The sequence below is a fragment of the Apis mellifera genome, linkage group LG15 (assembly GCF_003254395.2).
Source record: "Apis mellifera strain DH4 linkage group LG15, Amel_HAv3.1, whole genome shotgun sequence".
NCBI classification, from domain to species: domain Eukaryota; kingdom Metazoa; phylum Arthropoda; class Insecta; order Hymenoptera; family Apidae; genus Apis; species Apis mellifera.
The window spans coordinates 8,883,328-8,907,321 of record NC_037652.1 but is presented as its reverse complement, the minus strand read 5'-3'; the positions used below and the strand labels follow the sequence as shown (position 1 = coordinate 8,907,321).

At 40.6% G+C, this 23,994-nt stretch overlaps 1 long non-coding RNA gene across 3 annotated transcripts; it reads left to right on the top strand.

The window, feature by feature from the left end:
* The first annotated feature begins 1,916 nt into the window (after positions 1–1,916).
* LOC107965612 lies at positions 1,917–4,193 on the top strand. Of its 3 annotated transcripts, XR_003306181.1 has the most exons (4): positions 1,927–3,460; positions 3,555–3,715; positions 3,800–3,979; positions 4,059–4,193. It is a non-coding gene; the product is annotated as an uncharacterized LOC107965612 (long non-coding RNA). The 3 variants fall into 3 exon arrangements; XR_003306180.1 differs by having other exon boundaries at positions 1,917–3,460; positions 3,540–3,979; XR_003306179.1 differs by having other exon boundaries at positions 1,921–3,460; positions 3,555–3,979.
* The last annotated feature ends 19,801 nt before the right edge of the window (positions 4,194–23,994 follow it).

Below are 23,994 nucleotides of genomic sequence, written 5' to 3'. Positions count from 1 at the left end.
CCCGGCAAGCCTGGTGATATTTCGTCCGTTCCCCTAGAATTTGTCGCGTGACTGGTGAGAATAACTTTCGTCGATCATCGTCCACCATTATTGTCATAATTGTTGCGACGAGGGAGTGAGCGACATGCGATCACTGTTTAAATACAGTTGTTATTGTTTTTTTCTTATATTAAGAATGGAATGGAGTGATTAATGTGCGAAAATCAAGGAATGGAAAACGCATGGAGGGTAAATTAACGAATGAGGCGGACAACCAAGTTGCAATATTAGAAGAGATATTATCGACTCGAGGAATTTGAGAGAAAAAGATTTGCCGATCTCTTCGGTTTAAATTAAATTTCACCAATTTATCGATATTCATTTTCGATCCATCACTCGAAATTAAATTTAACTCTTATACTAGGAAAAATCGGTTCAGCTTGGCGACTTGTTAACGTAATACCATACCGTGGCACGTTTTATAGTTTCATGCTAAATTGTCGTGATCAAGGTTGGTTCGATCGAGCCAAAGCTGTAGAAATATGCATTATATAGAAAAATTACATATTCGCAAAAGAGGGGAGGCATCTGTTTGTGGAAAGAAGTGAACACGCCTCGTTCGGGGAAGGCAGATCGTTTGAATAATAAAACGGCCGGATAATGGCGTTCGGATAACGGGAGCTCCTACTATTTTCACCCCTTTTATAAGTTGTAGTACGCGTAGTAATGCGTGCTTTAATGCTTGGAAGGCATGGAAATTCTTCTACTTAAATTTAACTCCCTCCCCTCCCTCCCTGGACGGGGGGTTAAAAATGAAAAATAAACTTTATCCCTCTCGTCGTTATCTAAGTTAAAGGATGTAATAAGCGATAAAAAGGGAAGAAACGGCGTAGAACGAGGAATTTTTCTTTCCAACGTTTTTCCCTCTCCTTCGAAAGAGAATCTTGCCCCCATAGAAAATCCATGGAAAATTTTTTTACAATTTTAATTTAAATCTCTCCTTCGAAATCTTACCCCATAAAAAATCCATAGAAAACCGAGTTCTCTAAATTTTTTTACAATTTTAATTTAAATTTCTCCCCTCTCCTTCGAAAGAGAATCTTACCCTATAGAAAATCCATAGAAAACCGAGTTCTCTAAATTTTTTTACAATTTTAATTTAAATTTCTTCCCTCTCCTTCGAAAAAGAATCTTACCCCATAGAAAACCAAGTCGTCACCGAAAAAATTTTTTTACAATTTTAATTTAAATTTCTTCCCTCTCCTTCTAAAGAGAATTTTGTTCCATAGAAAATCCATAGAAAACCGAACTCTCGTAAAATTTTTTTACAATTTTAATTTAAATTTCTCCTCTCTCCTTCGAAACAGAATCTTGTCCCATAGAAAACCTCTTTCGTCCCTGAAAAAATTTTTCTACAATTTTAATTTAAATTTCTCCGATATCTTCCCTCTCTTTCGAAAGAGAATCTTGCCCCATAGAAAATCCATAGAAAACCGAGCTCTCATCCTTGAAAAAATTTTTTTACAATTTTAATTTAAATTTCTCCCCTCTCCTTCGAAAAAGAATCTTACCCCATAGAAAACCGAGTTCTTGTCCCCGTAAAATTTTTTTACCATTTTAATTTAAATTTCTTGCCTTTCCTTCGAAAAAAAATCTTGCCCCATAAAAAATCCATAGAAAATCTAGCTCTCTAAATTTTTTTACAATTTTAATTTAAATTTCTCCCCTCTCCTTCTAGAGAGAGAATCTTGCTCTATAGAAAATCCATGGAAAATCGTACTCTCATCCCCGTAAAATTTTTTTACAATTTTAATTTTAATTTAAATTTCTGTAACATTTTCCTTCTTTTTCGAAAGAGAATCTTGCCCCATAGAAAATCCATAGAAAATCCATAGAAAACCGAGCTTTCGTCCCCGAAAAAATTTTTTTACAATTTTAATTTAAATTTCTCCCCTCTCCTTCGAAAAAGAATCTTACCCCATAGAAAACCAAGCTCTCGTCACTGAAAAAATTTTTTACAATTTTAATTTAAATTTCTCTCCTCTCCTTGGAAACAGAATCTTGTCCCCATAGAAAATCCATAGAAAACCGAGCTTTCGTCCCTATAAAATTTTTTTACAATTTTAATTCAAAAAAAATCTAAACCTACAAGGAGAGAAAGAGAGAGAGAAAATCAAGAATTTAGGTCTGTTTTGTATACGCGAAACAAAAGAGCCCTTTCTCCCCATCGACTAATACATACGTGAGAGAATACATAGAAGAATACCTCGTTCCGTGGACGAGTGACTGCTGCTCGATCGCGTAAATATTTTTCATAAATAATCTACGTGGGCCGTGCGCGAGAGCGAGAGAGAGAAAGAGAGAGAGAAGCACCTTTGTTCCTTTGTCGAGAGGGGAGGGGGAACAGCTCTTCGTGGCGATTGTATTTTATTCGGTCACGAGGTTGCCAGTTGATTGTGCAAATTCTGTTTATCGGGAACGCGCGTAAATTCATGCGTGAATAATTTATGTCAACCCGAGGAGAGAGAGAGAGAAAGAAAGAGAGAGAACACCTTTGTCCCTTTGTCGATGGAAGCCTCGGGAACTGCGATATTTTATTCCGCGTCGCAACAATTGTTGCTTGCTCCTCGTCTCGCGAGGAATTTTCTTCCCTTGCGCAAATTTATGTATAAATTTACGCGTAAATAACAAGTGCCCTCTCCCTCCCCCTCCCCTCTCCCTCTCCTCCTCCCCTCCCCTCTTTTAACAATCGTGATAATATCGTCGTCCCAGTCATAATTAAATCGCGCTCGGAATATTCGATAAGTGCGCGAATAATTGCGACCTACTCGTGCCGGGGAACGTGATTTAACGAGACAACGACGGTGAGAATAAGATAAAAAGAAAGGAGAGAGAAAGAGAGAGAGAAAGAGAAAAAAAAATGTAACGAAGAAAGATTGAAAAATAAGAGAGCGATATAAACGACTCGAGAACTAGGAGAATGAATTGTCGTATTGACAATTGAAAGAGATCTTTACGGTTATGGAACAGGTTCAAAAATCAGACGGCGAGGAGAAGTTTAGATATAGTCAGATATAATAATTATGGAAATATATATATATATATATAGTTTGAAATAATACGAACGAATTCTTTTTAAGAGACGAGGAAGAGGATTGGACGTAGGTAAAATAATTAACCGGATCGGGGATAAAAACGAGGGGAAAAAGTATAGCGTGTATCTTCTAAAAATGCTCGTTTATCTTCCCCGGCCAACTAATTTAATTCCTCGAGGTGACCTTCCCCCACCCCTCCTCTCTCGGGAAACCTAACAGAGCGAAGCATCAAATAAACAACATTCCCGTTTCATAATGACGCGAGCACGTCGTTACGAACGGCTGGCCACGGCGCAATTAGAAAAAGAACAGGGAGAAGGAAGGAAGAAGAAAAAAGAAGGAGAAGAAGGAGAGAAGAAAACGCGATGCGAAGAAGAAGCAAGAAGGTGAGAAAGAGAATAGGGGAAAGGAATAACAGAGGTATGAACAGAGGCAAACTCCTTAACGACGTACTCTCCAACGTAGGGAAATTGTTCGTAGTTTCGAGTGACGAATTATTCGATTGCACAATGGTGACCAATCTTAAAGCGAGACGGAGAGAGGCCATTAAGGAGAGGCAGGCAGGCAGGCAGGCAGGCCTTAAGGAGAAGATGGAGAGCAGAGTTTGGGGAGAAAGAAAATCAGAGGGTAACATTACCATTGTACGTGGAGAGTGGAGGAGTGACAGTTGGGGACAATTGAGAGTGCACGAGTATATATATATATATATATATATATATATATAGGTAGTGGAAATACGAAACGAATGCAAGAGGCGTAGTGATAAAGAGCACGTGGCAAGAGGGCTAGCTGCGGGCCATTTGGAATCGGGCTCGTTCGACGATTGAGCCGATGCCAGTACGCCGCGGGCTTCGTTTCAAAAAACGAGACTGGTTCGCACGCGCAGTGCCTTTGCGCGCACGTACGTACATACATACGTACGTATATACACATATATACGCACACGCGTTTACTTACAATTAGATACATGGCGTATATGCATAGGGATGCATGTACGAGCAGCAGCTGGTGCAAGCGGCGCGAGCATTAAGCCGTGGAACTACTTTGTCGGACTATATATACTGGTCCGAAATCTTGCATGCACGAACACTTCCAACCATAAAGGAACTCGCACCAACGATTCACCACGAGCGCCGAGCATCGCTCGGCCACGCTCCGCTTCGGTTTTGATTCGAGGATGGACGAACGAGTAAACGATCTGGTTTTGTCGAACAGGATCTATTCGTACACCGTACTTAATTACGACCAACTTTCCAACTCGAGCTTGGCTTCGCTCGAGAGATATGGAAACTTAATTTTCCATGCGGTCGGTCGGGCGAGTCGACCAACAACGCGTCGTCTCGCCGTAACGGCGCTGCTGTTCGCTGCTGGAAAGAAAGGCATGACGGGACGGCACAGGGATCCTTCGCTAGTTTATCCCCACTCTAGACGCTTTGTTTACTAACAACGCTGCACGGTAGATAGAAGAGCTATTATTCGAATATTCGAAATATTATTTTCATTTCGTTAAGATGGTTGAAATATTTTCGAAACTATCTATAGTATATATCTTATTCGTATTCAATTATTATCTTATAAATCATAATTAATCTGTTGCGAGAAATAAAAAAGTTTTTACATCGCATCGATACGGTAGAATTCTCTTGTATTCTAATGCGTCGAGGTTTAGATACGGATCGTCGTTTTGAATTGGTACACGCGATGGTAGAAAGAAAAACGGGCGTGAAAATAGGCGTTTTCAAATTAACCAATCAGACCCGCATTCCTTCCGCGAGACTTCTTTCTACTCGTGAGCAGTTATGAATATCGTTTCACAGGAAAAGAAGGAATCGCAATGTTTACGCTGCTCATCGTGGAAAATATCGCGTAACGTATTTACGAGCGAGGACGGTTGGCCGAGAGAGAAAGAGAGGGAGGAAGGGAGCGAGAGAGAGAGAAAGAGAGAGCTATGTCGACAGAATTAGCAGTATCGCTTGCGTGAGATTGCCGTGTGCGAGTCGCGAGCGCGTTATTAAGAGGGAAAACTAGTTTTCATATCTGGAAACGAATTAATTACCGTTATGTGTGTTTTGTTATTAGTTTTACGAGTTGGAATGGAATTGGAGGAACGCGAAGTGACGGTTCGCGTATATAGTAATATCGCGATGGGGAAGGATGATTTAATTTACGGTGTTTCGGGAGATATTTTTTATTCGATTATCAAAATTGGTCGCGCGTCGCGTTGAAAATACCTAGATACAAATTATTTTTACGTCTTTATTTTCAAATATTGCTCGAATATTGAAAGAGATCCCCATTAAAATTTTCCAACTTTCTCTATGACGTTACGATCTTTTAGAATTTTCTATTTTCCAAATAATGGCGTTAAGATAGTTTCATAAAAGGGAATTAGAATCTTTGTGCGATTTTCGTGCGAAATTCAAAAATTCATATTTTTCGTTGCGAATTCTTTTTTTTTTTTCTAAACTATCTTAAAAAAAAAACAATTCAACGCATACGCCCTATTTCCTTATTTTTCCAGTTAAATCTACCGTGATTGAAATTTTTATCCCGAACATATCGATCTCTCATTCTGCCTCTTTTTGATATTTTATATATGAGAGTGTTATTTAATAAATTAAAATTCTTCGCTTCAATAAAATAAATTCAGCTAAAATTTCGTTTATCCAACTTTTAACAATTTCTATGAATAAGAGAAAGAGAAAGAGAGAGAGAGAGAGAGAGCATCTGTGAACGATCGAAAATTTTATCCCAAAAATATTCATAATGAATAAAAAAAAAAAACGATCTACGAATATACTCTCGAGATAGGAATTATTTAGTCAAGATTAATCCGCATTTTCTTATCGACTCGAATAATAGACGATATTCCTTCGATCGTTTCGATATAATTTTTAGTTCATATATAAATATATAGAAACGATCGAGACGTTCGATATATATTACCAGTAAACGAAAGGTAATTTGATGGGGCTGTCGAGTGAAACGTTGGAGAATGTTGGAATCGCAACAGCGGACAGGCGACGTTTTTCTTCGCGGTCAGTGGCACGGTTATAGAACCGTCCCCGTCTCACTCCAGTAATTCGATGAATTTCGGGTATGAAAGGTACGTCGTAGCCGGGCGAGCCCTCAATTAAGCAAAACGGTTGGTCGGGCACGAGGACACGGCCCGATGTTGGTGAGGATCGGGAAGGAGCCGCTCTGATGCACAGATTCTGTCCCCGGCTTGTGCATTCTCTCTCTCTCTCTATGTCTCGTCAACCGTCTCCTTCCCTCTCCCACGGTGTCTTAAATTAGAATTTCAGGTGAGTCGTTCTGAAATCCGATTCGACGACTCTACATGGAGTGGCGCGGAGGGGGGATTCGCAATCGATCGCGGGCTCGAGGTCTCGTCGCCGAGCGAGCGAGACGGAGAAAGAGGGCGAGATAAAGAGAGAGAGAGAGAACGTGGAACGCTGCTCGAAGCGAGTGGATAAAAACAGAGAGAAGAATTAGAGGGGAAAGGGAAAGGAAAGGATGTTCTCGAGGATGATGATCACGATTCGTTTTCTTTCCACGGATTTTTAACGTTGCGAAAGATTACGCGCGCTCGAGATATTTTAATAATGCGACAAAAAGAAAAAAATAGATTAGAGAAATACAGAGAGGGACGATAACGCAAGTGCGATAATTTTTCCAATCATACGGTATCTCGTCTAGACGTACTCTTCAGGAAAAGTGCGTGCAAGATCGTCGTTTTTTTCTTCTAAAACTACTTGGATTAGTTCTTCTTTTCAATTATCCGTCTCGCGTTAAGATAAATCGCCACGTAGAATTCGACGAGATTGATAAAAATTCCCTCTCCAGTTAACGGAAATGCGATGATAAAGGAGAAGAATCGTTTTGAATCGTGTTTAATATTAAGTAAGAATGATCGTTCGAAAAGTTGTTCCAAAAAAAAAAAGGGGTGAGATAAAAGTACGCTTCTTTGCTCGTTCGCGAAATGGTGAATAGCCTCGAACGTCAAATATTTGTCGAGCAGAATACGCGCGATTACGTCGCCACGTCTTAAGCTCGATATCCTTATTTGCCCTCCTGTCTTCTTCCATTTCACTTTGCCTCGACTCCTTCTTATCTCCTTGCCACCTCTTTCTCCCATTCCCAGTTCAAAAAACCACGGTCACGATTTACCTTGAAAACTTTATTCGCCCATTGACTCGTTAGCGTTGCAATTTTTGTTTATTCCGAGACGAACGAAACTCCCGGCAACCGTTCGATTTATCTTGAGACATCTGGCGCGGCTGACAGCGTGTCGGGTTTCACAACTATCGGTTTCCTATGCGCAGCGCCACTCTTCCACGGACGGACGGGACTCAAACAGAAAAGTTCGCCTGGCGGAATGGAGAGGGATAGGCGACCGGCCCTCGTCTACAAACGATATTGAGATGGAACGTTTACCCAATAAGAGTGGCCAATGAGTAATCGCGGAATACGCGCAGCGGAATATTCCGGAACAAACGCCGTTTCTTTCTCTTTTTTCGCTTCAATTTTTCTATCTTCGATCTTTTTTTCTTTTTTTTTCTTTTTTCTTTTCAGACGTGTCTTTCTTTTTTGAGAGGGGAGAGGAGAGCGGGGACAGAGGAACGAAACGGTAAAGAAATTGCGTTACGCTTCTTCCTCTCGACGTTCCTTTCGAGACGAAAGAGTAAGAAAGAAAAAGGAAAAAGAATATCTCTCTTTGTTTCGCTTTAACCGCACCGATTCGATCCAGACTTTTCACGGCTCGAAGAGTCGAGAAGGTGGCGCGAGGGAAGAGTGTTTAGAGTCTAAACTTTAGACCGAGTGTTTGAGATTGTACACATTGTGCGCGAAGAATGTGGGACGGCCATTTTCGAGGACGGACAAACTTGTTTGATATAAAACTATTATTTTCTGAATATATATTTGTCCTCTTGATTAAATGAAATATACACTCGATGATAAAAAAGAGAGAGAAAGAGAGAGAGAGAATGTTTAATGTACACATAACAAGATAACGAGAAACGTGTACATATATTCTTTACGTGTTTCTTTCTTTTTTTTTTTTTTAACACTTTTTGATATCAACTCGTTTTATCCTTTCTGCGAGTAATAACTGTGTGTAGCGTTGTTGCGCCGGATAAACCAGATGAAAATTGAAGGTAAATCGGTAATCCAATTCCGGATGGACGGTCAAAGCAAAGATAGAAAAATTCTGCACTTTAAACGGTTTCGCCGTCGGAATTGCGCAGCTCGGAGTTTGAGTTTCCTCCGTCGGAATTGGGCTGCTTTTTAATTCCACGTGCTTCATCCCCGTTGCACCGGGATGAACAAGCCAAAGGGCCGCGCGTGGATCGAATGATCGGTTTACTTAGTTTTCGTGGCCAACTTTGGGGGGCGAAATTGAACTGGCAGCGTCACGTGGCTCAATGGAATTTAAAATATGGCCGGATCGTAGCAGGCCGCGAAACCCCGTTAGATTCCCGATAATTGAAAGTGATGAGCGCCGCTCGGCGGACACCGGCGGCCGCCAATCGTCGGCGCGAGTCGAGCGCGTCGGTTGGATCGGGCGCGCGCATGCGCGTGTGCGTGCGTGGCGTGCGTGGCGTGCGTCAATCGTCGGCCGCCGTTCGGTGAGCCCGGTATTTGTTCTTCTTTTCATCGCCCTCGTTCGCCTGTATAATGTTACGTTTCCATCATTGATTGCATTTTAAACGCGAGAGAACCGCTCTCGAGAAAAGCGAACAACGCGAGTGTTTGTTCTGTAATCAATCCCTTTGTATATTTGCATCTTCTTTGTTGCTCGCTTCATTTTCTTCGCGGTGTAAAAATTTGCTAAATTTACGAGGTAAATAAAGTAATTGGATCTCCCATCCACCAGGAGAATATATCCTTGTTTTTTAACATTATGAAAGAAAGGAAAAAAACAACGTAAATAAATATTTCCGATAAAACTTGAAATTTTGCACTCGCGTTCGTTTGAACGTACGAAGCTTGTCCAAACTTTTCCTTTCTTTCTTCCTCGATTTTTTCGATCGATCGATCTACTTTTCGAAAATGACCCGATTAATTTATAGATGGAAAAGATGCGAAGAATTATAGCCACCCGTCACCCGTACGCGACTCGTTCAATTTTTATCCTTTTTCCTTTGTCATTTCAACCCGTACGCATAGTGTTTACGTACAGTTGCAGGCGACAAACTTGTCCGACGGCGTATTATATTTACTCGAATCGCATCGTATCTCCCGTAGACCATTTTTTTCCTCTCCCTCACCGTGAAATACGACGATTCGATGAGAATATTTTATATTTTTACAACTCGACGAGAAAACGTGATAATAAAAATTTTGGATCGATCGATCTTTTTCTTTTTCTCTCTCTTAAAAAAAAAGGAAAAATCTTTCGATGATATTAATTAAACACACGAGCAATTTGCTTCGTGTCCCCTGTAAGTGCGCTTACACCGTTATACACGATTACGCTGTGCAATCGATGGTACAAATTCGTGGAAATTACTACGCTTTTAGAGATAGCGCTTAATTTGAAATTAGAATTTCGAAATTTGCAGAGCGCGCGGCTATCAAAGGTATCTTTATATATATATATACACGGGCAAACTGTAAAATTCTATCGAAACCAGTGAATCCCCTGGAAAACGCAATTATTCCAGAAGGGGGGTTCGTTCAAACATCAGGATAATTTAAAGTGTTCCTAGTGCAAATGTAAATTAAAGATCGGTATCGAAAGAAGGCGAGCGGGCCGATTCGATGATTTTCGAAACGTTTCGTTGCATCGGCGAATCGGTGTAATCAATGAAAAACGTTGACACGAGTTTCATCGGCCATTTCGCTTAAAATCACGCGATTGACGGCCGACGATTATTTTATACGCGCGCGCGTGGACGATGATCGTTCGAATTGGAAATATCGGTGACGAGTATGTAGTATAGAAATACTTTATTGAAATTGAAAAAGAGGAGGAAAGAAATGATTCGTTAAAAAAAAAAGAAGAAAAGAAGTTGTTTAACATCTGAAGAATTAATTTTTCGTAAAACTTTTTCTTTTTCTACGCGAATTTACTCCTCCAAGTAATTTTCGATTCGGGACAAACGATGTCTCTCGACGAGAGACATCTTTCTTCTTCTCCTTCTTTTCTTTTTTTTACGCGCTCGAGTAAATCTCGCGAAACGAAACGAGAGATACAACAAAGTATCTTAATTAAAGTATCAAATGCTTTTCGATAACAAAAAAAGTTTAATAATTCCCTTATAAATAATAATATTAAACATAATATTCTCTTCTCTCGCGATCGATATTATAATTTATTTTTTTCGAATTGGATCAAGAAGAATGATCCCTTTAAATCATTTTTCTACTCGAAACTTTCAACAATTCCTCCTCAACGATCCCCTTAAACATTTTACGTTTTCATCAATGGCGATTCGAGCGCGTTGCATAAACAAAGGTGGCGGCGTTAAAAAGGTGTCGAAGTGAACACGGCCGTAAACTTATTGATCAGAATATTTGCGTTTTAACAACACTTAAGGCAGCGTGCGGCCACAAACATATTATATAAGTATCGCGTGCTTTATGAACTCATTATACTAACAAATTCTTTTTTGTTTTTGTTTTTTTTCGTTTCTTCTCTCCTTTTTTTCTTTTTTGTTTTTTTTTTTTACCTCGCAGAGAGAGAGAGAGAGGAAAAGAGAGAGTGTATTAATAACGAGGTACGAGGTTATACACCGTTATCGACCCGGATTTTTGTTATTTTTCCAACAACTTGGTTCATTACCTCGATCAAAGAGTATTTTCTTCAACAAGAGGGCGGTTATTTTTCTTGCGTGAAGCTAGGTTAAGGTTATTTACCTTGTTCTTACGATTACATAGCTCCAATCAATTTTATACATAAATTGTTTATACATATATCTTGTAAAAAGAGACAATTTCTCGAAAAAAAAAAAATATTTCCTTCCCCTTTTTTTTTTTTAAACCATGCAATTTTAATCACAGAATTTTTCATTTAAATTTCGTTCCCATTTTTATGGGAATATTTTCGTTTCAAATTAAGCGATATTATATTATTGTTTTTTTTTTCTTTCTTTCTCGAGAGAGAGAGAGAGAGAGAATTTTGAAATTTAACGGCGATAAAATAATTGGACGGGTAATGGCCGTTTCATCGAAAAATTGTTATTTATATCAAGTAACAATTGTTATTTATTAAATAATATTCATCATTGCCATTTGTAAAACAATATCCACATTTTTAGACGAAATATCGAGGTACCGAAGTATGCGAAAAATTAAACACTTTTTAAATAAACGATACACATATATATCTGCTGGCAAACATTAAATATGTTTCGAAAGCTGTACGTTCGAAAGTTGGGCGCGGGTAAATACGAAATTAATTTCACAAAATCTATCTATATCCATATAGGAGAGGAATATATATTTGCTCGATTGATTTCTAGTTTCGAAAACGTTTTGTTTCGAAACATTGTTGCGCGTCGTTTTAATTAATACGCGGAAAAATATACGCATTTGCACGTTTTCCTTTTTACGAAAATACGAGAGTCCCGAAATTTGATTCAAACGAATCAGGCAAATACGCGGTATAATAATAAATTATACGGGATTTCGAAATTGTTTTAAAAAGTGGGAAAAATTTCGCTCGATGTTATTTCATGTTTGTCTTGCCCGCTCCGCGCGCAAGGAAAAATTGTTACATACGTGGCGCGCAATAGCGGGTAAAATGCAAATGGGAGGGGAAAAAAGGTTTGATTTAATTGTTATTTGAACGTATAACTCGCGTTACAGGAGGAATAATATCGTTGATTTTTCAATTAAAATCATATCCGTTTAATTTGCTTAAAGGGAAGAATCCTGTCCAAATATCTTGGTTCTAGAGACCGCGTTTCGTATCGATCCTGCACCGCCACCTATTCCTAGTCGCAATATACGGTACGATTAATCCCTATAAATCGATGGATCACGAAAAATAAAACGATTAAATTTTCTTCCAAACGAATATTTATAAATATTAATGAAAATTATCGTATCGACGAAAATGGAGGAGGATCAACGAGTCTTTTCTGAAATTGGAGGAGAGAAAGTTCATCACATCGAATTTTCCGCTCTCGCTTGACCTATCCATATCGTTCATAAAAAATGATAAGGAAGAAAGTCAGGCGAGATACGAATCATCGGCGCGAAATTTTCACGAGGCTTGGAATTGAGGAGAGGCGCGCAGGGAGATCGCTATACGCGTTGTATCTCCGTCCGAAAGGACTCTCTCTCTCTCTCTCCTTCTTAATAAAACATTCATATCTCTTGCTCCAACGCGAAACGAACTGGTGGTGTAACGATGATGGTCGTTAAACGCCAATTTCCTTCACCGAATCGAATGATCGGATCAGCTTGGCCGATATGAACGTGTATGATGGAAGAGAGAAAGGAAAAATCCGACGATAAGATAAACTCGATGCGATTATCTCCGTTCCCCATTCTTGCCCACGTTTCTTCTTCTCCAACAAGGAGAAAACTTTCGAATGGAACGTTGGCGGTGAAAAGCCAAGCGCTGGAATCCTTGGGCATGGATGGATAGTTAAAAAGTTGGAGGGGGAAGGAGAGAGAGAGAGGGAAAGTCGGGGAAGGATAAGATGGAAATAGTGATGCGTGCCGCCGTAACCGAACTACTCGGCCAACTTTGCTCACAGATACCGTAACAACGAGGAAAGTAGGGTACACCCTTGAGCTTCTGTTCGTTATACTCTGTGTATCTCCTTCCCGCCCCTCTCCTTTCCTTATCCCCACCACGCCTCCTTTCTTTACCCCCACCACGCGGCGCGCACACACTATACTCTACGCGTCTCCCTGTGCTCTCGTGCAACGGTGTTTACGAGGGCCGAAGATTCGCGACGTAACACCTGGGGTTTATTCTCTCTCTCTCTTTCTCTCTCTTGCTCCATTATTGCTCGAGTAAATTAACCATGCGATATATATATATAGATATATATTGTGCCCGCGTCTATTTGACAAATACACCTCCGCCTAATACCTTTATATCCGCCAACTTTTCAATCCTCGCCTACCTGAAACTCGCGATTCGAATTTCAACGAGGCGGCCGGAATCACGATTTCTCAGTCCGAATTATTAGCATCGAACTTTGTCAGCATCGTAGTTTCATACGCGTATATGGATTCTGTTATAACGAAATTAAAAGATAATTTAAAATAAATGGATTTATATATATCGTTCACAGATCGATATTTTTTACTTTATATATATATATATAAGATGGCGAAAGTTGGAGGAATAGTATCATCGATATATATAGTATTGTCGTTCCCATGAAATTAATTTCCTGTTGGTGGAGGATGTTCGAAAGGCTCTCCGGAGGACTGTATATAGAAGGTCTGGGGTCCGCAAGCACTCGAGTTTGCCGTCTGGCTCGCGGTCGGATCGGTAAAGTCGGTGTCTTACGACTCCGCCTCGGATACGGCGTCCGCTGGGGCGAGAAGTGAAACGCGGAAACGGTATAATTGAGCGCACTTTGCTCGTTTGTTAAAGCGCGGCCTAAGATTCCTTTCCGCCCTAAGATTCACGATTTTCTCGCATTCTCCTCTTACGTTCAATTCTCCCCGTTCAGTTTCCCCTCTCTCTCTCTTTTTTTATTTACCAGAAGAAACAACAACATTTTCGTTTCGTTCGAATAATTCCTCGTCTCTAAGGACGATATATGTATGATCGATACGTCGCGGAAAAATATTGTTCCCGGAAGAAGGAAATAGAATGAATCATTCGCTCGTCCTTTGAAACAGTTTCGATCGACTTGTATTCGTTCGTATATTTTGCTTATATTTTCTTTTTCTCTAGCAGATTAATATTTATCAACGATTGTATTGTCCCTTTCAACCACTAATGTGTTCTCCTCGCGAATGAGATATATCTTGCGTCCCCGGCTCGGCTCGCGTCCACGCAATTAAAGCAGTCTACTAATCGGTGGATCGATAAAAAGGGGGGAGGCGTTTCGGTCACGCCAATTTGCAACGATAATCGACGCGGCGCGACGGTCGTCCCGTTTCTTCGCCGTTATTATAATTGCAACAACGGATGCGCGCTCGCGCGCACCTACAACTGTTATTGGCCCCGCCTGTTGCTAAACTTGTATCAGATTAACTTTCTCCATAAAATCCGTCTCCCCTCCCCTTTTAGCAATTTCTACATTACCTAATAATCGATTTCCGATATAATATCCCTCCCTCCTCCCCTCCCAAAAAACACGTTACAATCACGTTAAAAGGGAAATAATAATATTCCGAATTTAACGCGACGAGTGTGTACGCGATATCGAAAATTAATAATATCTGAAATTCTCATGGTTGATAAAAAAAAATTGTGAGGTTAATAAAAAGAGGGGAGGAGGAAGATGCGTTAACCGAGGTTCATAGAATACATCAACAATTTCAGAGTTTCGTAATATTTGTATCGATTATTAACACGATTTGAATTTTTCGAAAAAAAATTTTTCGTAAACCGATTAAACCCGTATATTTACGGCACTGTATATATTCAAAGATGCGAATATTTCTTCCTTTCTTTTACTTCACTTTATTTTTTTAAACACGAATATTATAATAATAATAACAACAAGAGACAATTCAAAAGGACGCAATTAATAGGAAAATTATCGATCAACCGAAAATTGATTTCGTCGATTTCGATGTACGAATTTTATCGTATCCCTTCTTCTCCCGTTTCTCTTTAGATCGATGTCACCCGGCAAATATTTGCAGGGCAAAAAAAAAGATACGAATTGTATAAATATACGCCGCTCTCGTTCTTCTTCCCCGAGAAGAATCGAGAAATCGACTTTGATGCATCGCCCCGAGGCGATATCAAGAATTAAGAGTTCGATTCGTTCCCAATGTATATATATATATACGCGGGCGAAAGGATCTCATTTTATGGTTTCCCGATTATCCGATTTTCTATTATCCCGCATCTTCATTATCCGATTTATTAAGGCTATAGAGGCGCGCGCGCCGTTGCTATAATGCCATTCGATCGAACCTGGTTAAGCTGTTTCGCTCTTCCCTTTAAATTATAATAATAACGATAATAGGAAACGGAGGGGAAGAATTCGATGATAATTGTTGTCGATTAATTTATCGTTAATATATCTCTTATTTGAACTGCAAGAAAAGTGAAAATATGTTTTCGTAAGTTTCGTTTGAATTACATTTAAAAGGATGTGTTAAAGGGATAAGAAGAAGAAGAAGAAGAAAAGAATGCGATTTTAAACAAAAATCGTTCGCCATGAGACGAAGAGAGAACGATTAATTTTACTGCGTAAATTTCTCCTCTTTTTTTTACCGTTCCTTAATTCCACGTTCTAATTAATAATCACTTTAATTACAACAAAATGTAAAAGAATTCAAATTTAAGGAAATCTCGTTCCAACAATTCGTTACCTCGACGACGACGACGGCGGCGGCGGCGGGGACGACTTAACTTATACCAAAGATGTACTTCTGTTCCGAAGTTGGATTTCCCTGTTATGAAATTGTACCGGGGTCGACTTAACTTGCTGCAGAAATTGTACTTATTTCAAACTGGCGCTAACTGTTTGCAGAAAAGTTAGGAAAAAGTTAAATGTCCCCTCCCCTCGCCGATATTTATGCAAATTGAACGTCACTCGATCGGTATATCTTAATGTATAAACGTATAAATGGATTGATCGATCACGTTCGAATTTATCTCTCTCTCTCTAGCATAGAGAATATTTCGATCGAAAAATAAAATTCACGGGTAAATAAGATTTTTAGAATTTCAAGAAATTTTCCGATCCTCTTGATCTTAACAACGTATCGATACGTTACACATAGTCGATGACTGATCGTATAATAAAAAAATACTCGTCGAATTTCCGATATTTTTATATTCTCGAAATCTTGTTCCCATCCTTTCATCTCCTGGAATTGGACGTTGGTGGTAAAAGAGATCGAATGTTTGGATTAAAGTATCGATCGAAGAGGCGAGCTTCGGAAAAGAGTCTTTGATTCGCAAAACCGAACTTTGCGACCAGGCTTCGTCCCGTCTCGTTGAATAATAACTCGTACGATTCTTAATTTCTCGCGTCCTTCGTTATCGATCGAGTTCACCGGAGGGAAAAAAGAGAGAAAAGAATTTCTCCTCTTCCGTCTCTCTCCACACGTCGAATATAATCAACAATAGATGATACGAAACTCTCGAAGAGAGAGAGAGAGAGAGAGAGGGAGAGAGGCGCGCATTGTGCCAAGAAATTTGCATCCATTCTTTTGTGCACGCGTTATTTTGCACCTAATAAAAGGCGAGCCCGCCGGGGTTTATGCATCCTATGCGCGCAATACTTCCTATGTACGAACCTGATTCTACGACTGGAATAAATGGACCCGGTTGTAAGTTGCGGTATTACGCCCCGTTTTGAAACAAAAACTAATTCTCCCGGATGAAAAACTTGGCTTCCCTTCTCCCTCCCCTCCTCCTCCCGCCCCCTCCTCCCTTGTTGCTCGCGACAAATTTAATACGCACGTTCGCCCGCCAGAAATTTACCTCCGTGAACCTCGCAGCTTTATCGCTGCTTATAAAACAGATAAATGTCCCCGTCCTCTCTTATACGACGCTTATTATTCGAATACATTATCCCATACCCGACGATAGATATCCCCAATCGTGAAACTTCCCAAGCTACATCACAATTACACGTTTTCACGAATCGAAACACGTAGTGTATTACGAGTAATTTAATAAGTAAATACAAGCATATATATATTCGATGGAATATTTATATATACATGAAATTTCAATAAGTTTCATCGATGGCCTGGAATACATATATATATATATGTATATAAGGGAAACGAAGCGTGCACTGTCGTGCTGCAGTTGACAGGAATCACGGAAGCGAGGAGGCGAGGAGAGGAGAGGCGGAGCGAGGGGAGGAGCCGTGTGCATTACGGCGTATTAATCCGAAAGATCGCGTCGTCCTTTAGCGTTCTGTCATCGAGGATTCCGGCCGCGAGCGGTGGAGAGAGAGAGAGAAAGGAGTGGGGGAAAGCCAGGGCAAACACAAGGATCGGTCGACGTGGATCCGATCCTTTCCTTAAAATTTACGTTAAACAGGATGGTGCGTTTCCCCCTCCTCGAGTGTATTCGCTTCGATGGCCGCGAGCAGTCTTCTCCCCGTACAGTATCTGGATTCCTTGTCCTTGTTGGAAAGGAAAACGTGACGGCAAACGGACCGTACAAGTATCTCGAGCTCCGCCGGTAAAGAAGGGGAACCTCTTCAAGCGAGATTCGTCAGTTCGCCGGTCATCGGAAACTTTATCGATTGGCCGAATTAACCTTAACGCCGGAGAATAACGCGAGTTATTCGTATCTCGTTCGACAGAGTTAGAAGGAGAGCTCGTATTAAGCTGTTGAAAAAAAGTAAGGATTAATATTTATCATGATCTTGCTTCCCGTATAACATCTACAATACAGTCTGCCGCTACAATTATTTCTTGATTGAATTGTCGCGAATTTTGGTCGATAAAGTAGAGGCTTCGTCCGAATAATTCCTTTCCTCTTTCCAATTCGCTCGCGTATTTTTTCTTTCTTTTTTTATTAATTCTCGAGAGCAAGCAAGTTGCTAGGATAAAAATAATACGAAATAGGAGATGCAATTATTAATATTCACCGTAACAGTTGCTGTTTACCCATACGAAATAATGAAGACGAGGTGGATACGCGATTTATGAGGAGGATCGACGCGATCCATCACGCGAGGGAAAAAAAGTGTTTGCTTTAGCGGTTACTTTAGATGGAAATGAGCGCGGATCATTGGCAACGGGCAGATAAACTTGTCGTCTTATAACGATCACGCCAACCCCGCGAAGTCAATCGCCTTTGTTGTATATTTCTTAATCCTCCATCCTCTTCTCGTCTCGTCGAAGCGAACGAGACAGAGAGAGAGAGAACGATTTGAAATCGAAACGATTGGAAAGCGAAGAACCGTGTAACCTTTTGTCCGCGATAAATCGATGGTTGGATTCTTTCCCTCTCCTCCTCCTTCTTCCGCAACGAAATATACCCTTTCGATTTATATTTTATATTAAAAATTTGCATAAGAAGATTAGAACGTTGAGTACGTTAGAAAAATGGGAGAAGGAGGGGAGGAAAAAAAAAGAGAGAGAGAGAAAGGAGGAGAGTTATAAACTGAATTTTATCAACGTCCACTAAATTTAATTAAAATTTCATAAACGAAAATATAGGATATTTTACCTCTCGGTTTCCCTCGTTTTCTACCTTTCGAATGTAATACGATTCAATTATAATTGCCACGAAATTTGATACATTTTTAAACGGGTACAGATCGAATTAACGTATATAGTTCAGCGAGTAGAGTTTTCCCCCTTTTTTTTTTCCTTTCGTTCTTCCCAAATTTCCTGTTCGATACGAAAATTTGAAATTTAATATCCCAGAAATCAAACTCGATATAATATAATTAATAGAAACGAATAGAAACTTTAAACGAACGAAATAAATATATATTTGGAATCGTTTATTGCCAAACAAATTGAGCGCATATAATTTTGCGCGCCTCGCGTGGAAACGAAATAAAATTGGAAAGATAATTTTTTTACCCCGATCCTTGTTGATCCTTAATCATTTACCGATAATAAAAAAAAAAAAAGGATTACAAAATTGGAAAGATCGTTTTTAACCCTCTCAAATAGATCATTCACCAACAATAACAAACGATTTCTCTCGATTAATCAGCTCCTCGATACTTCTCGAAATATAAAATAATACTCGATCGTGTAAGAAGATCGTAGGAAGATTTGCACGAAGAAATAATAGGAAAGATAAAGGAAATAAGAGGAGAAGGTGGACAAAGTGCGGGCAGGGTTTTTTCACAGCGGGAGGAAACCCTGTTTGCGATGGCTGACCGGTCAAGTGAATACACGCTGACCGTGCGGTAAATAATCGAGTGAAAAAAAAGTTTAACGGGGTCCGAGTTGAGGAAAAGTGTAGCTGGAAAATTCGATGGAACGTGAACGAATCGATGATGTATCGATGCCACGACGCGACGAGACATTTTTCATTTCTCCGCTCGAAATCCTTCGATTTCGAACGAACCGAGTTTTCGATCTCTTTCGACGACGCTCGGTTAATTAATTCGGAGGAATAAAAGTTGTGGGCGAGAATATGGAATAAAAGAAGAGAGAGGATGGAAAAGGAAGGAGAAAGGAAAAATAAAATCTAGAAAACGTTATTAAGAGGATTGTTGTTGCAACGCCGATCGCGTTGCAAATCGCGAGGATTATTTCGTTCGCGGGATTACGATCCTATCGCGAACGTTGTCGGCCAAATTAATCTTAAGCAGTTGGCTTAAACGAGTAACGGGTGGATTTTGTCAACGCGTCGTCTCGTCGATCGATTATTCGTGACGTTAATTTCGCCGAGAGGAAAGAAAAATTAATCGTATATTTTCCTCCTTCGTGGCGATCAATTGATTTCTCTACATTTTTAATCCGAGAGAGAAAGTGGCGAATGCGAAACAACTTTGGAAAAGAATGATTCATTCCGAGGCGGAGACAAACGGCGGAGATATCGCGATACGATTCTTGGCTGCAAAATGTATTTGTCCGTTTGCAATATCTATTCGTCACGCTTCGATTTTTGTGTAAATTAATGAATCGATAAGTCGTAGAGGATAGAATTATTCGAATTAATTTATCGGATAACACGATTTTCTGAAAGAGTTAGTCTTCCTTTTTTCTTTTTTCTCGTAATGTTAAATTTTGGTTCATTTTGAAATGCACGCACGTGGGAATATATATATATAATTTACACGGATATAAATTAATATTTATTTTTAATAAAATTGTTGTTGCACCAACTTTGTATTATTATTTGGGAAAAAAAAAAGGAGAATCCAATATTTGATGAATAAGTAGAAATAATTTTATTTCTCAAATAAAAAACGCTTGTTTTTTTTCTTTCTAAATGGATTTAATTATTATCATCCTACTCCTTCTTCGTTATTTTATACGTTTGAAAAAAAATATATAAAAAGCGATGTTGATGAATTAACATCGTTTCGAATCGAAATAATACGTTGGCAAATTCGACGATGTTAAAATAAGTAACGAAAGAAAAAAAAGAAGAAAAGTTGTTAATGCATCTACAGTAATTGCGCGCACGCAGGTAGAATTGTAAAAATTGTAACGCAACTTGTTCGAATTCGAGATATTAGTTGTACCGTGTTTCGCTCTCGATATTTTAGAGTTTACTCTGGGGAGATCTATTCGTGATAAATGGAGACAGCGTTGCTCCAATACGCTTCTTCTTTACCCCTCCCCCTTTTTTTATTTTAAAATAACTTTTTTTGTTTATTTATTTATTTATCTATTTATTTTTTTCGTCTCGCAAGTTTTAAACTCGCAATAAATTTCGCAACTTAAAATATCTTATCAATATATATATATATATATATATATATATATATATATATATAAAACTCGATCGTGTTGCTTTAAACTTCCAACATTACTTCCCGGCTCATCGCTTCGAACTTCAAACACAGAATTTCAATTTGTTACATCCGCCTTCTCTGTCCCGGAGCGATTACCTTTAACACGGTGCGAGTGTTAACGAAACATTTTTCGAAAAAGTCTCTTCGCTATCATGCGAATCATGCCAGAGCACAGCTCTCGCGATTAATAGGAATAGTCGCGTTCGAGACTGCAAGAAGAGAAAAAATGGTTTCTTGGAAAATTTTGCCATTACGATTCTCGATGCGATGCTTTTTAATCCAAGCATCCAATTATCGTGACGAAGAAACACAGGAGGAAAGAAAATAACCGGAAGGAAAGAAGACGGTCGTGGTTAATTAAAAAAGGAAGTGGATGGATGAAACGCCAACGTGCCTAAAAACGATCGTGTCGTAACGAATAAAATTCGTGCGGAGCGAAGAGAGAGAGAGAGAAGCTTTTGGAGAAAAGATCAGACGTTGTCGCGTCTCTCCCGTTGAATTACGAATAGTATGGACGGAGCACGCGTGCGAGATCAAGCGCGTCCCTCTCTCTCTGCTCATTAAAAGTAATTAATTAAACTGCGGGAGTGGCGAAATCGTGGATAAAAAAAAAAGAGAGCGCGTAGACTCGTCATCTCTCCTCGAGAGAACCTTCCTCCCTCCTCTTTTCGCGGTGTAGATTTGCCAAACGAATGAAACAACATGGACGCGTATAGAGAAGGGAAGAGAGAGAGAGAGAGAGAGAGGGCGCGCGCGTGCATCGTCGCGGAGCCATTCTTCAACCAACGTCGAACTCGATTATAGCGCGTGGAGTTTACTCCACGCCGTACCCGTCACTCACTCGGCCCTGCCTCGAGAAATCGATGGTGAACGATGGCTTTTTTCTCCCCACCCTTCCTCTCCACGCCGCGCGAGTATCCGTGGTCCTCAAAGAGATCGAAAGGGAAATCAACAGGAGAGGTTGCTCGGTCGGGCTACTCCCCTCTCCTCTCCTCCCCTCCACACGAGCGAGAAGAGAAAGACGCTCGGCCGGAAGGTGTTCGGCCGAGGTTATGAATTTACAGATTCCGTGGAACGGGGCCTGTTGTTCGCTCGTGGCTGCGGTGGCTTCCGCCAGAAACCGCACGCCTATCTCTCTTTCTCTCTCTCTCTCTCTGTCCTCGACTTTCAACGCAGCCTCCCCCCCTCCCGCTCGGTTGCGTAATGGAAATTGCGTTTGCGAGGAGAGAGAGAGGAAGGCTCGGCCTGTTTTACAATCCAACGGCGGAAGTGCGGAGAAATTACTATTGGGCCAACTGTATTTTAACCAATTCAAAGGGTGTTCGGGTTTAAATGGAAATTAAAGCTTTGTTACACCGTTTAACCATGATACAACGTTTATCGCGTCGATTATGCTTTTCCATACGCGAATCGAACGAGGTTGCACGGGAGAGGGGGAGGTTAAAAAGATTGGATCCGGCAAGGATGATTTTTCCCCCGATTAGTTGCGAGAAGTGAAACGATCGATTAAAAATTCCGTGCCGTGGAAGCGGAAAGAGAAGTTACAAATCGGTTCGACAATATTTCGATTCGTTCGAATCTAGTTCTATTGTAACTAGATTTAGCCCCCCCTCCTCCCGTCGAACGTCGATCAAACGCAACGGACAAATTTCAGAGAGGGGAAGTTTGAATTTTCACTTCATCTATCTGGATTGTGTCGCGACCTATCGATACCTCGCGCGCCACCGATTCCACGCCGATATTTCCGCGGCGCGGAGTAATTAACCGGCTGATTAATGCGTGATTGTTCCACCACCCAGTTTCGCGGTTATTTCGATCGGGCGGGCGACCGAGCGTCGCTAACGTTCCATGATTTAAAACGCGATGATGCGCCCGCCTCCCCACTCCTTCCCTCCTTCCCCCATCCCTTCCCTCGAAAAGAAGACGCGCGCTGTTCAGCCGGCGGCTGGCTCGTCCTTGTTATTTATTTACAAACAGTGAGAGGAGAGAGAGCGGTTGACGATCACCACGTCTGCGACACGGTATTCGTTTTACGTTTTACGGTTAAACCAGCCAGGATATATGTACGCGAACGTTATGCCGGGGCCAGAGGGACAAGTTAAAAAAATGGCGCGTCATCGTGGACGAAATCACGTGGAAACGCATTACGGCCTCGGTGTTGGGGCGTGGCCAACGCCTCGCTCGGCCACGAGGATCCACCAGGCATTGGGCCCGCACTTCCTCTCCCCCCCTCCACCTCCTGCCCACCAAAATCAGTCGTAATTTAATCGAGAGGACAGATAGCGGCGGTTTATAAACTATCGAGCCTGCCTAACGAAGGATAATAATAGAATTAGAATTTCGATATTTTTCGCGAACGGATTCACGCCTGTTACATTTTAAAATCCATCTAAAATTCACATTTCGCGACGTATCATCCGCCTTTGTGAAAACTGCGGGGGAAATATCGATTCTGACTGTGTGCGTGCGTGCATATGTGTGTGTATATTCACCGTGTTAGTTTGCCGGCGTTTCGAAAGTTTTTAAACCGTGGAACGGTGCGCGTCCCCGCGGTTAATCGCGAAACCGCTGAATTACGGAAAGGCAAAGTTTTTTCCAATCCCTTCAACGGAGGGATTGTTGCGCCCAGCGTCGCGGTGTACGAAAGTGAAATCGAACAAGTTCTCGCGGCTTTTCGATCATGTCAACAAACGTATTAACAATAACGGAACGGAAAATTTCTCGACTTCTTAAGAAGATAGATCTTTAGAAGTGGAATTTCGTTTCATCACCGGATCCGATCCAATCCAATCCAATCGCGTCGCGTATATAATTATCAATTATATGTCGCGTATATAACTTATCGTTATCCCTTGGCGCGATTAATCAAAGGATCCCCGGAATCGAAGGGGTGGGGATATTGTATACACGATCGGTCCCTCGGCAAGGGAGGGGATCGATCCGCGTCCATAGAAAATCCTCGTCACGAACGATCCCAGGATGGCTTTTCGAAACGTCACGAGGAAAGTTCACGAACCGCGATACTTAATGTTCCTGCCCAACCCACGAACCACGTTATCGCGAAAATACGAGTCACGAGGCTGAATTCGAAGTGGCTGATTATCGGATTAACCGAAATTGCACGAATTTGCCTCCGTCGATAAATACCCCTCCCTCCCTCCTCCCTAATTATTTAACGTTTGCGTCTTATTCAACGTAACTTTGGCTTCTCTCTCTCTCTCTCTCTCTCTCTCTCATTCTCACTCACTCACTCACTCACTATTCTTTCGTTCGAAATATCAAATATTGAGTTTCGTATTATACCTGGTTCAGGTATAATGTCTCGAATTCCTACGTCGTTCAATCGAATCGTCAAAAATTGG